The sequence below is a fragment of the Coregonus lavaretus genome (assembly GCF_964263955.1).
Source record: "Coregonus lavaretus genome assembly, chromosome: 3".
NCBI lineage: Eukaryota > Metazoa > Chordata > Actinopteri > Salmoniformes > Salmonidae > Coregonus > Coregonus lavaretus.
In genome coordinates, this window is record NC_139990.1 from 70,584,897 (window position 1) to 70,592,088 (window position 7,192).

General features: G+C 44.1%; 1 protein-coding gene across 1 annotated transcript in view; it reads right to left on the reverse strand.

The window, feature by feature from the left end:
* LOC311113977 (myelin basic protein-like) overlaps window positions 1-6,382 on the reverse strand; it is a 54,383-nt gene extending 48,001 nt beyond the window's left edge. The window contains exon 1 of the mRNA XM_084157137.1: window positions 5,969-6,382. The gene's annotated coding sequence lies outside the window, so the exon portion shown is untranslated. The remainder of the gene's footprint in view (window positions 1-5,968) is intronic.
* Between the last annotated feature and the right edge of the window lie 810 nt (window positions 6,383-7,192).

Consider the following 7,192-nt stretch of genomic DNA (forward strand, 5'->3'; position numbering starts at 1 on the left):
TATTATTATTATTATTTATGACTGCTGACAGAAGGAACTATGGATTATCCTGTAATACAAACAGAGGGAACAATAAAACCTAGACACAATGTGATACAATGTGACTGAGTCTACATTCTCAAGTTTGACAGAATGAGCACATATACACTGCTCAAAAAAATAAAGGGAACACTTAAACAACACAATGTAACTCCAAGTCAATCACACTTCTGTGAAATCAAACTGTCCACTTAGGAAGCAACACTGATTGACAATAAATTTCACATGCTGTTGTGCAAATGGAATAGACAACAGGTGGAAATTATAGGCAATTAGCAAGACACCCCCAATCAAGGACTGGTTTTGCAGGTGGTGATCACAGACCACTTCTCAGTTCCTATGCTTCCTGGCTGATGTTTTGGTCACTTTTGAATGCTGGCGGTACTTTCACTCTAGTGGTAGCATGAGACGGAGTCTACAACCCACACAAGTGGCTCAGGTTGTGCAGCTCATCCAGGATGGCACATCAATGCGAGCTGTGGCAAGAAGGTTTGCTGTGTCTGTCAGCGTAGTGTCCAGAGCATGGAGGCGCTACCAGGAGACAGGCCAGTACATCAGGAGACGTGCAGGAGGCCGTAGGAGGGCAACAACCCAGCAGCAGGACTGCTACCTCCGCCTTTGTGCAAGGAGGAGCAGGAGGAGCACTGCCAGAGCCCTGCAAAATGACCTCCAGCAGGCCACAAATGTGCATGTGTCTGCTCAAACGGTCAGAAACAGACTCCATGAGGGTGGTATGAGGGCCCGACGTCCACAGGTGGGGGTTGTGCTTACAGCCCAACACCGTGCAAGACGTTTGGCGTTTGCCAGAGAACACCAAGATTGGCAAATTCGCCACTGGCGCCCTGTGCTCTTCACAGATGAAAGCAGGTTCACACTGAGCACATGTGACAGACGTGACAGAGTCTGGAGACGCCGTGGAGAACGTTCTGCTGCCTGCAACATCCTCCAGCATGACCGGTTTGGCGGTGGGTCAGTCATGGTGTGGGGTGGCATTTCTTTGGGGGGCCACACAGCCCTCCATGTGCTGGCCAGAGGTAGCCTGACTGCCATTAGGTACCGAGATGAGATCCTCAGACCCCTTGTGAGAACATATGCTGGTGCGGTTGGCCCTGGGTTCCTCCTAATGAAAGACAATGCTAGACCTCATGTGGCTGGAGTGTGTCAGCAGTTCCTGCAAGAGGAAGGCAGGCCTGCCCGTTCCCCAGACCTGAATAAAATTGAGCACATCTGGGACATCATGTCTCGCTCCATCCACCAACGCCACGTTGCACCACAGACTGTCCAGGAGTTGGCGGATGCTTTAGTCCAGGTCTGGGAGGAGATCCCACAGGAGACCATCCACCACCTCATCAGGAGCATGCCCAGGCGTTGTAGGGAGGTCATACAGGCACGTGGAGGCCACACACACTACTGAGCCTCATTTTGACTGTTTTAAGGACATTACATCAAAGTTGGATCAGCCTGTAGTGTGGTTTTCCACTTTAATTTTGAGGGTGACTCCAAATCCAGACCTCCATGGGTTGATACATTTGATTTCCATTGATAATTTTTGTGTGATTTTGTTGTCAGCACATTCAACTATGTAAAGAAAAAAAGTATTTAATAAGATTATTTAATTCATTCAGATCTAGGATGTGTTATTTTAGTGTTCCCTTAATTTTTTGGAGCAGTGTACTTGTTCACATCACTTGGTGTACACACTTTACAGGCTCAGAGAACAATAGACCTAAATGTTCTTCTAAATATTTGAGTTTCTATTTAGCATGGGAATCCTCCTCTTTGACACGTTCCTCTGGTCACTTTACCAAACACAGGGTCAGCGAGCACACTGAGTGAAGTAGACACTCTCTATTTGGGGTTGACTCTGGAGATTGGGAAAGCCAAGCAAACAATTGACAGTGCTGCTGAGCAGTTTTTCCCATGGGACTAAGACATCATTCTAAGATATCAGGGCATAACAGTCCCGTGACTCGCTCCCTCTAAGTCCTCATATCATCAGTGTTAACTGGCCACAATGATAAACTCCCAGAAGGTTTAGAATGCCTATAGTATCTCCCAAGCTGTGTGAGGTCTTAGTAGGGGTGAGAAGCACTGCCCTCTCCATGGTGCTGAATGCAGACCAACAGACTCACTCATCATCTCGGTCTCTCTCACACAGCACACACACATGCACGCACACACACACACACACAGACTTCCACGTCATTATCTCAGGTAATGGATCCATAGGTGCCAGGAACATGTTGGGCTGGTGTGTATGTGTGTGGCTCTTCCATTGGAAATTAGCTAATATACAGTCGTCCTTGTGAACAGTGGACAAGTGCATCATTTAACCCTCCAGCTGCCCTTGGTTGCCAAAGGGCTTAAGTAACCCACTTGGAGATACTCAGTGATACTAAGTCCCTGGTAGTGACACTAGAATCAGGGTCAGAGGTCAACATCTGTCCTTGGAGAGAGCATCTGGTGTACAGCAATCAGGGTCGTGTTCATGAGGGCACACAACGGAAAATGTTTTGCAACAGAAAACAAAAAACAATGTTTCTTATTGGACAAGTCCATGCTATCCCTTCCTTGTTTCAGTACATTTTTATTGCATTTAGTGTCTCGTGAACATGACACTGGACATGGAGTTGGATGGAGGACAACTTTGCTAGGAAGAGAGGCTCATGTTTCTCTATCCCTGTTTCTTATCTCTTTATGTTCTCCTCTTTCACTTTCACTCCTTCCTTTGCTCGCTACTCATCGCTCCTTCAAGCTCTGGGAAGAGAGATTTGTAAGTGTTTGAATGCCTGTGTGAGTGTTTGAATGTCATGTTTGTGGGCAAGGCACAGTCCCACTGCCCTGTTCACTTGGCTTCAATACGTTTTTTTGTCATTTCTGAAGTTCACAGAAAAGATGACCGTAAACACCATGGTCACACCACGGTCCACGGTCTAAGCCCAAAATTAGCAGAAATGCCGGTATAGATCCCATTGCAGCATCACTGTGGTCCTGTTCCACACAGCAAGCCTATCATTAGTGGCAGAACCGAGCTTTGCTTTAGGCCCATTCAGTCAGCACTCAGCACTGAATCATTAATGCGGACAGCTGTGTCTTTTACAGTAGGAAGTTTGGGCAGTTGTTCTCAGCTCCATAACATCTTGTCCTAATACTCCATATGACCTGTGATGTTTCCAGTTCCAGGCAGCTGCCTGTCCATCACTTAGCACACATACTGCCACACAGTCTCTCCCAACCCCTGGGCAGAAGAAGCAAACACTGAAGACTATATAATTGGATTTCTGGAGGACCTTCACAGCAGAGAAATGTGTTTGGGGTTAGTAGTATCCTTGGGTTATGTTCTGTAGAATCCTCCTTAACCAATCTAAGATCAAAAGCAACTTTGATGCTTTTGAAGAGTGAGAGAGATTGTATCAAGTGGAGTATCATTAGTCCTCTCATCTGAATAAATGTAGGAAGGCATTTAAGAAGTACAGCAATATAAATCTCAGCCCTAAAGGCCGGTGTCGATTTTTGTTTGTTTGTGTGTTTATTTTCTTCTTTATAGACATGCCTAAACCCCCTGATGTGCGTCTATCGTGTTCCCAGAGAGCGTCGTTTCTGGAGGGTATGTTGAAATTCTTCGCCACAGCTTACACAACCCATGGCCACCTGGGATTCACCACTAAACTTGGCACGGGTCGCATGAAAATGATCCCTGCCATCTGTTTCTACTGCATGTTGTCGACGCTACGCACTGGCCTACCATGCTGGGTGAACTCAACACCTCAGACAACTATGCTGTCATCACCGTGGCTTTCTGTGAGCACGAACAGTCTGGTTGCACCATGCAGTCTGGTTGCGCCACACCTTTAGAAAACTCTCTTGCGTCACATGACAAGGTTCAAGGTGCTATGAATCGACCTGCCTTAAAGCGATACCAAATGACGCAGACAGCAGAGGAAGTTAGATAGACAGAAGGGAGAACGTTGGTGAGGGTGTGAGGACGGAAGTTACCTCGGTGATTCACCTACTTGCACAGGCATGCACATGCAGACACGTACACCTACACACACACATGCATACACATTAGACATGCAAACAGGAGTCTCTAACATACACACAAAAATACACTTCCGAGTTCTTCCCCACACAGAATAACATACACACACAGACACATGCATTAACACACATTTCAAGTCTTATATCTGTAAGCTACTTCATACCCCGATATATGCATGTCTAATATGGACCAGCTTGAGGAAAGAACTAGAAGACTTTACTGTTGCTCTGGTTTCCTGTGTATCACAGCCATTCCCCTGGGTCTCTACAGCAGCAATGATCAAAATACTATGAATAGTCACAACTTGTATCAGCACAACCTGAGGGTTATATCCAATAGACACACTCAAAATCATGTTCAGGCAGTGGGTGTCAGGTGCAAGAAGGCGTGCTTTGTGAAAGGCAAATGAAGGAACGTTAAAGCGGCAGGACATGTGACTATTAAAACAAACAGCTGAGCATTTTTGTCTGACTGAGTTAACACCTCAGTAATATATTATGGAAACTCTTCCAATAACCTTGTTATTCAGTAGAAAAACTAGAACTATCACTGTCCTGTCCATTCTGTTCAAAACTACAACTGAGAGTGCAAAGTTCCACTTAAGCAGAATGGTCTCCACCATTATGTACTATTTGTACACAATACATTGATCTTACAGATTCCTTTTTTCAATTCAGTTAGGGGTTGGTGTTTTGTTCATTTGCTACTACCAGATGTCTTCTTTGAAAACAGCACATAGAAGAGGATACATGTCGATGACATAAGTGTGTCAGTCAGACCTGGGCTCAAATAGTATTTGAAATATTTTGGAAATAGTCGCAAAAGCGCACTGTGCACCCAGCTGTGTCCAATTTGAACCCAGGTCTGGTATCAGTTCCGTTTCTCCTCTATTGTAATGTTACGAGACCTGAGGAGAATCATGGCTATAGGCTTTTCGTTCACTAAATCAGTGGAGTTCAGATAGAAATACCCACTCATATGCAAGTGTTTTTATTTATAGAACGCAGCACATCAAGATAGAGGATGGCTTTGAGGTCAAATGTTTTTTTTAAAATCCGCATTAGCCTGGCTAGGTGACTAACCTACATGTAAACAAATCAATTAAAATCAGTAAAAGGGAGTAGGCCTATTCATTGCTGTTTGTTTGGTTCCCTCTCTGTGTACAAGCTCACAAATTATGTAACAGATGTCTTGTAGTGTGAAATACATTCTGAAAACAAAGTCCATCCATTAACATTATAGATAACGCCAGCTCTAACTAACTATAATAAAATAGGCTTTAGATTATAACATAGCAGGTCCAGACAGTGCCTCTCATTGTGGACTACTGCTATATGATGTTAGTCTTGTTTACGTCTTCCTCAGAGACCTAAATATGTTTATAATAGGTATTTTTTACGCAGAGTGGGCTGCTCTCTCCATCCACTCCTATATGAGCTAGTTCTGGCCAAGGTGCCTAGTACTAGCATAACATTCATCTGAAAGTTGGTGTGAGCACTGCTTGGAGGAAAACGTGTTGCGACACTCACTGTGATAGCATTATGTGATATTCGACCGTCAGTGATAGTCTAGCCTATATTTTTTTCTGTAGGCCTAAGTAAGGCTATAGAAATATGCATATTGATTTGCATGATGTGTCGCTTTGTCCAACATTCAATATAATTGATTAATAACACGACATTCCTCGCATCTTATGCAGGTCGTAACCTAACAAGCTCTTATAGGCTAAACAAGACAACGTACATGTTTACTATATCGGTTGATGCAGCAAGCCGCGCAACAAAACAGCTGTCAACAGAATTACAATGTTTTGGTCACATGGTCGCAAGCTGCTACAACCACAATTTACTATTATTTGCGTTTCGTTTTCGACTGTCTTTTACATACCCTTCTCCGTTTAGATTGAATCAAATGCATCCACAATAAGAGGCTGTGATTTTGACGTGTAGTTTTTCTTCTCGTGGTCAATAACGATTTTTTTCCACGGTTTGACGTTGTTTTCACAGACTGTCTTCGTAAAAATGTATGTCTCGTTGCTTCCTGTTTTAGGTACAGTGATGGTTGTTTCTTCGGGGTGGGGCAGAATGTTGATACTCGGCAAAGAAATGTCGGTAAAAGAGCAGAGCATGCCCTTACACGCACGCACTCGTTATCGTAATATCTGTGTCACGAAACACGTTCGTTCAAAGTATGTGATAGAGTGATTGCTGTCCTTGACAGTTTGTGAATAAACTCTATTTTGTATATTGGGCAACACATAAGCTGCTGCAATGTACTCTATTGCTTTAGTGGGCGTTGTGTGAGCGAGCGGTTTGCTGATGTCAACGTTGTGAACAGAGTGCCCCATGGTGGCGGTGGGGTTATGGTATGGGCAGGCATAAGCTACGGACAACCAACACAATTGCATTTTATCGATGACAATTTGAATGCACAGAGATACCGTGATGAGATCCTGAGGCCCATTGCCGGGCCATTCATCCGCCGCCATCACCTCATGTGTCAGCATTATAATGCACGGCCCTTTGTCGCAAGGATCTTTGCACAATTCCTGGAAGCTGAAAATGTACAGTTCTTCCATGGCATGTCACCCATTGAGCATGTTGGGATGCTCTGGATCGACGTGTACGACAGCGTGTTCCAGTTCCTGCCAATATCCAGCAACTTTGCACAGCCATTGAAAAGGCATGTTACAACATTGCACAGGCCACAATCAACAGCTATGCACAATCAACTCTATGCAAAGGAGATGTGTCGCGCTGCATGAGGCAAATGGTGGTCACACCAGATACTGACTGGTTTTCTGATCCACACCCCTACCTTTAAAAAAAAAAGGTATCTGTGACCACAGATGCATATCTGTATTCCCAGTCACGTGAAATCCATAGATTAGGGCCTAATGAATTTATTTCAATTGACTGATTTTCTTTTACGAAATGTAACTCAGTAAAATCTTTGAAATTGTTCCATGTTGCGTTTATATTTTTGTTCAGTATAATATACATGTGATACTAATCTGTGTGACGTGGATGTTGAAGCAATTTACCAAAAATATAACAGTTTAATGTCACACAGATATCCAGGGTTTTGATGAAGGTGGGTTGGTATCAGCAA